General features: G+C 47.2%; 1 non-coding gene across 1 annotated transcript; it reads right to left on the bottom strand.

Annotated features, from left to right (window-relative positions):
• Nucleotides 1-4482: 4482 nt before the first annotated feature.
• Nucleotides 4483-4672, bottom strand: LOC149066031 (U2 spliceosomal RNA). The gene has a single exon (XR_016195517.1). It is a non-coding gene; the product is annotated as a U2 spliceosomal RNA (small nuclear RNA).
• Between the last annotated feature and the right edge of the window lie 2145 nt (nucleotides 4673-6817).

A 6817-nucleotide genomic window follows, 5' to 3' on the forward strand; every position in this document is an offset into this window, starting at 1 on the left:
CTCTTGCTGGTCCCTTAGTCCAGAGTCTGCTCTTTGCCTAATGGTCCTGTGCCATTTCTCCTCCTGGTTTATCGTCCTCTCGTCCCTCCATTTCCATTTCGGGTGGGCGGCCCGCCTCTCTCCTGTTGTTTCCTTGGAAGATATGTCCCCTGTCTGCTTCTCCCTTGGTCCTTCCGGTTTCCTCTGTCTCCTTCCTTGCTCTCCTTTGGCAACCTTGTTGACCTTGTAATTGCTGCCTTGTACACTGGACATATAGGAGCCGATGCGCTGTGTCCAACTTCGTGCCTCGTGCCCTTTGTCTGGTTGCTGAGGATACAATTGATGCACTTGCGCACCTCAGTCTCACGGCTGGCTGTGCTGTGCCTCTCCGCGCATCTCGCGCACCTGGGGTCGATGCTGTTGAACTTCCCGGAGTGATGCTCCATCGATTGGCATCGGAAACATCTTGGGGAGGTCGTGAATTTTTTGACTTTGACTGTTTCTCCCCCCAGTCTCACTGCTCCCCTCCTCAGCACCTCGTTGACGATCTTGTTCACCTCTGTCTCTAACACCAGGTGGATTTTGTTGTCAGTCCTGGTTCTCAGCTGGAACCTGTATTCCACTTGTTCTGGTTTTAGCTGACATGCCTTGGTCAGGTTCTTTATCACTTCTGTGATATCATCGTCGCTCTCCCTGCCTTTTATCATAATAAGTTCCCGCCTGGGTTTGGGAGGTCTGGCCGACATGACTTCGTTCAAGTCTTCTATCGACTCTATTGTCTTTGGCAGATTCTTGGCGTCGTCTGCCTCACTGAGCTCGACCGCGCATCCTCTCTGCGTCTCTCTTACCCTCACAATTTTTCCCTTGAGTCCCAGCTTCCGGGTATTTCTCCTGATGAGCTGCGAGAGGGACTTCCGGTCCGCTTGGTACTTGGGAAAAAATATCACGGTGTGTATTTTTTCGCCTTTCATTGTTGTCGAGGCGTATGTTTCCCTTTTGTGTCTGGGCTGTAGGGGAGGTGTTGCCATTGCCATTTTCCATAACCGGTTCTGGATCTTGGTCATCCCGGGCTTGCTGGCCTCTTTGGTCATTTGCTCATTCCTCTTGAATTCAGCCCATCTGACCCTTTTAGTTCCGCTCCTTCCCGGCTTTGTTTGGCTGTTTGGCGGCTCGGCTTGACTTTCGTCCAGAATTTCCCCCTCCTCAGCTTCCTCTTCTTTCCTGTTTTTCGGACTGTCTATTGCTGCTTCCTCTTCTTCGCCCTCGCAGCCTGTGCCCTGGTCTTGCGTTCGTTCGTGCTCTGCCTCCTCTGTTGTCTGGCTCCCTGTTTCCTTCCCTCTCTGGTGTTTGGTGGGGTCGTTGTTCTTACTTGTTGCTGCTTGCCGTTCTCCCCCTCTCTCCGTTGTTTGTTGGTCGTCTGCGCCTTCTTTCTCCTGGTTCTCCCTCTGCGCTTTTCCTATTTCTTCACCGCCTCCTCGTTTTCCAGTCTTGGGCCTGGCCCCCATTCTCCTCCATCTTTCCTCCTCCAAGCTTTCGTTCGCTGCGTATTTGTCTGCTTTGGCTGGTCTGCTCTCTTCTGCTGGGTCATTCGTTTGGGTACCCTGGCTGGTCTGGGTCGCGGCCGTTCCGGTTTGTGTCTCCGCATCTTGTTTCCCCTTAGGCATCTCTTCCTGGTCTCCTATTTCTCCTTGGGGTTTCTCGTTTTCGGGAGCATTTTGTGGTTCTGGGGTCTCTTGTGATTTTTCCCCCTCTCTTCTTGGGCAGCTGGGATGTCTGATACATCTATTTCTCCTCGTGCGTTTACCTTTCCCCGGCTGGGGTGCTGGTCATTCTTTCTGACTCACCGCACGCTCTTGCCAATGTTACTGTCTCTTGAATCAGTAACTTGATATCTTCGTGATGTCTTTGTGGTATGGGAAATTTCCCTGCTCCGGTTTTTTCCGTGAGAAGACGCCACAGTTCGTTTGCCGGTTCTACATCGAAGATGCTGTAGTTTTCTTCGTCCTCTTCGTCTTCTTCTTCCTCCTCTCTCTTTCCGCTCCCCACTGAGGACCAGCTTGCCCATAGATTCAGTGATATCCTGGATCCCTGGGCGTCTTGTTCCTGTTCTGTGTTTCTTTTGCTGCTGTCCTCTAGGGCCTTCTTTGTCCCCTCTTGCTCCTTGTTCTGGACTCCCGCTTCGTTGTCTGGACTTGTGGGAGATGTTGTTAATTCGATGGAGCTCGACTTTTCCCCTTCGCTGTCCGTGCCTTGGATCCATCTCGGGATCCTTGATTTGATGCCTCTGTTTTCAACGTCACCATTTCGTTTGTTGACCCGGTCCCGATAACTTCGATTTCCCCACGTCTTTTTGAGGGCAATGCCTTGCTTCTGGAAGCTGCTGAGTCAATCTTGGAGTCTCCATCATGCTCTTACTGAGCCGTGGGTTGCCTGCCGCCTTAAGCGTTGGCGCGGGCTTGTGGTGTCTGTCCATTGGGTTCCTGTAATGAAAATAATTTCCTATCCTCTCTTTCGGTTAGGTCGGGTTGTAGTTCCAGCCTCTGGTCCCCCTCTTAATGGTCCTGAACCAGATAATTCGAAATGGGTCAATGAGCTTTGTTAGGGGTGGTTCTTTGACTGTTTCAGGCTCTGATGCCCCAGATAAAGGCGAAGATCCAAAAACGGGATTGTCCCGTATGTCCCGCTGAAAGTTGGGCCTTTACCCGTATTCTCGGGACAGATGGTCAGGGGTTTTCTTTCTTCTAACGGTATTCAGAACGGTTCCCCACCTAGTAGATTGACCGTTGGCTGCTAGCCCTAGCTATCCCTTAGAGATTGGTTTATAAAAAATCTTATCAATCGATTAATTCGGACGGATCAGTCCCCTCACTTTTGACTATCCGTTTGTAGTTGCCCCGCCTGTACCAGAATTTTGCGCTATGCTTCCTGTAGCTGCTGTCTCTGGTTCCCTTCTTATCGGCGAGTTTAATTCCCGAGAATAGGAGAACAAATAAAATGCAAAAAGTACACAAAATAGATTTGGGAGGTTCAATACACTGTATAGGGGTGATTCTTTAGTTGTTTCAGACTCTGGAGCCCAAAAGAAAAGCGAAGATCGAAAATCGGGGTTGTCCCGCTGGAAGTTGGGCCTTTACCCGTATTCTCGGGACAGCTGGTCAAAGGGTTTCTTTCCTTCAATCGATATGCCAATCTGTTCCCCCTTCTCAAGAAGATTGACCGTTGGACCCCTGCGGTGTCGTACCAGCCGCTGCCTTATCTGTTATCTCTTCTTCTCCTCACGACGGGGGGCCTCTTTTGCTGACAGCTCCTACTAATCCCTTAGAGAGTGGTACTGTGGATAATTAATCGACCAGCTCTTTTTAATTAGTAAAAGTCAGATCCCCCAAATTTTTGAATAATCGTTTATATTTTATCCCGCTGGTTCCAAAAATATCTTACACTGTGCTTATCCTGGCTCCAGTACCCGAGATATTAGAAAATAATTTTGAAAGGCAGCCGTTTGTATTTTATGCTAAGTAAAAGATACACTATTTATAATAATTGCAAATCATATCACTCCTCTCCGCTACCTTTCGGATGTCTGTCCAGTGTATTTACCTGGCGAAATTCGACTTTAATCGAGAAAAGGAGGCGCCATTTGCGACTCGAAGAGAAGTGTATTGCCGCTAATTAATTAATTAAATCAATTTGGTGCACCACTACAATACAGTGAGTGCTGAAATTCGGGGTTTCTTGGCTCCTATTCGGGCAGATATGCACCGCTACAATCCAGCGAGTGCCGCAAATTATTTGGGAGAGCACGTGGTCAGTCCTAGTGCACACGTGGTCTATGAAAGTTTCCCCCAAAATACACAGATGCCAGAGACAAGTAAAAATATATATACAAAAATACAATTAAAATACGAATAAAAAGTAAATATATATACAAATACCCAAGCTGATGGGGTGGGTGAACATTACGTTTAGGAATTAGCGGCAATTAAAAATAAAAATTGTGCTTACTATGCTCCCGTCTGTTGTACCTGAAAAAGAAATGCACATCCATATCCGGCGGGATAAATCGTCGCCATTTCGTGAAAAATTTGTTGGCTGGCCGTTCGTTCTCCGAATCGCTAATATCTCACGATATTCAATATTACCTCGAGTTATTTCCAAAAATTTTTCAAAGTCCCTACGGTGGGGTCATTTTGGCGAAAAAGGGAAATTTCCCTGCGGTGGCCTAAGCACACACGTGACGGCGGCCCTTATCGCTTTTTGCGTTCACGGGAGCTCGTCAACACACGTCTTCACTCCTTGGCTGCTCTTTTCCTCCTCCCGAGGAAACGACCGGCGTGGACCCGTCCTCACAAGGACGTGGCATCCACGTCGTCTCCTTAATAAAGTCCCAGGGTCGTGCGCCGGGCCTTAATTTCCCGTCGACCGCTTTCTAATTCGTCGTTTTCGCCCCGACAAAGAGTGATTATTGCGAAATTATGAACAAAACACAGCGTCTACTTGATTTCATGAGGATGGGCCCAACTCGAAGGTAGTGCAATATCGAGAGGACCCGCGGCAGAGGTTCAGCAAGCTGAAAGCACTCCGCCCTGTTCCAAAAATAAGTTTAATATCTTGTCCCCATGTAGGAGACGTACCAGATATTAAGCTGATAAGAACAGATTTAAAAAACATTTATTCATATTTTAAGTGAGGTTATACATGGCCCGGTATGGGACTTAATTTAATCCTATACAAGGGAATTAGGTAACGTTCAGACAGGAATTGGATGCAGAGTCATTCGGACGGTGGTACATTCCATACATATTCAATTGCGTCACATTCTGTACAGATTCCTATTTACGATACATTCGAGGGACACAAGATATACATATTGCGAAAAAATTTTTACAGAGGATATGGTTGCGAGACAATTGCATTAAGAACACATATTGCGGAACATTTCTAAGAACACATATTGCGGAACATTTCTATACATTAGTAAGGTTGCGTACTGAACATTGAGATTAGACGGGGGAAATCATATACATGGGAGTTAGTAGCGGCACATATTAGCACGGGGGAAACATTGTATACAGGGGGGAGAAGTTAGCTGTAGCATCTTCACTGTCCATACGTTTGCCGACGGCCAATGACCTATTAGTCTCTGCCCTTTCCGGAGGGTGGCTGTGGAGAGCACGACTTGATTTACTGCGACTGGCGTTGAACCGCATTTGGCGACTGGGGGGTTCGACCGGGAGCCTGTATACGGTGGTTCATGGTTTGCGTTGCTCTTCCCGCTGACTGGCGCACTCCAGAGACGAACTCTATGTATATGTCCCTGGTAGCCGCGATTGTGTCACTCACCACCAGTTTTTTCATTAGATTAGCATACTGGCGTGAGCACAGGCGGGCTATTAGCCGATCGTTGGCTGGGTCCCAGGACCCAAGCGCTCCCACGACGATGGCACCAAAATGGACGTCCTCATACCGCTGACGCAGGAGCTCTATCAAGGGCCGGTATTTCACCTCTTTCGCATTCCTTGCAGTTTCGAAGGCCTCTGGACCGTTTTTTTTATTATTGAACAAACAGCACAATGGACAAAACAGACAAAAAAAAAAAAAAATTTAAACAAACACTTTTCGACCCAAAGGGATATAAGAAACCTTCCATGGGTCGTATTGATACTGAGGTGAAAATGCAGCACTCTATGACTCCATAATTTTTAATATTTAGAAGGTTTTTTTATTCAAACTAAGAACATGACTTTCATTAATAAAAATTAATTAAATAGTTGTAAATTGTTAAAAAACGTTAAAAATTATTTGTTGAATAACACGACCAGCGCTAGTACAAAAACAAAAATCAAGTGAGTGAAAAATACAGGATTAGTACTCTTATATACTTTGCAACCACACTAAAAATTAGCATATTGGCAAAAGAACCGAACACAAAAAATAAAGTCAGTCTGCATGACGTCATAATCCTTTTCTAACAAACAGTCTCACGCATCGCAATCTTTCTTCAGATCGGTACGCCACAGAACTCCCCCGCCAGTTCCTCGAACGATGTCAACCGACCTGTAATCGCCGTGGAAAACGCACGCGTCGACCAAATCTGGTATGGACCTCTGACGGAGGCTCCCGAAGATGCACCGAGGACGGCAGTGGCTGTTCTTCCGATACGAAGTATGCCGGCTTGAGCCGGTCAACCGACACGTTGACATGTCGACCATTGAAATTCAACTTGAAAAACTTATCACTTTTGTGAAGAACAGGAAAGGGTCCCTGGTATGGCTGCTCCAGAGGCTTACGCACGGAGTCTTTTCTTACGAAAACGTGCGTGCATACGTTGAGTTGGGGATGCACAAACACTTTTGGAACACCATGTTGTGAAGTAGACACTGGTCGTAACCTTCGCATCTTCTCCCTCAAATCACTGACGAAATCCGACGCAGGAACAGTTGAACTAGATGAATCTCTAAAGAACTGGCCAGGCAATACCAGAGTTGCACCATACACCATTTCGGCTGACGAGGCGCCTATGTCTTCTTTTAGTGACGACCGGATTCCAAGCAATACTGTCGGAAGGGCGTCATACCAATTGACTTTGGTGTGGCACATAATAGCGGCCTTGAGTTGGCGATGCATGCGCTCAACTAGACCATTGGCACATGGATGATATGCTGTAGTTCTAGAACGCTGTGATCCAAGGAACTTTGAGAGGTTTTGCATGAGATTGCTCTCAAAATTTGTTCCTCTGTCCGTGGTGATAATTTCCGGCACTCCAAATCTGGATACCCATCCGGCGTAGAAAGAAGAGGCTATGGTTTCAGCTCGCTGGTCTTTCATAGGCCAAGCCTCC

This window comes from Pholcus phalangioides, unplaced genomic scaffold (assembly GCF_987345545.1).
Source record: "Pholcus phalangioides strain wild (caught in Gottingen) unplaced genomic scaffold, Ppha-v1.0 ptg000036l_1, whole genome shotgun sequence".
NCBI classification, from domain to species: domain Eukaryota; kingdom Metazoa; phylum Arthropoda; class Arachnida; order Araneae; family Pholcidae; genus Pholcus; species Pholcus phalangioides.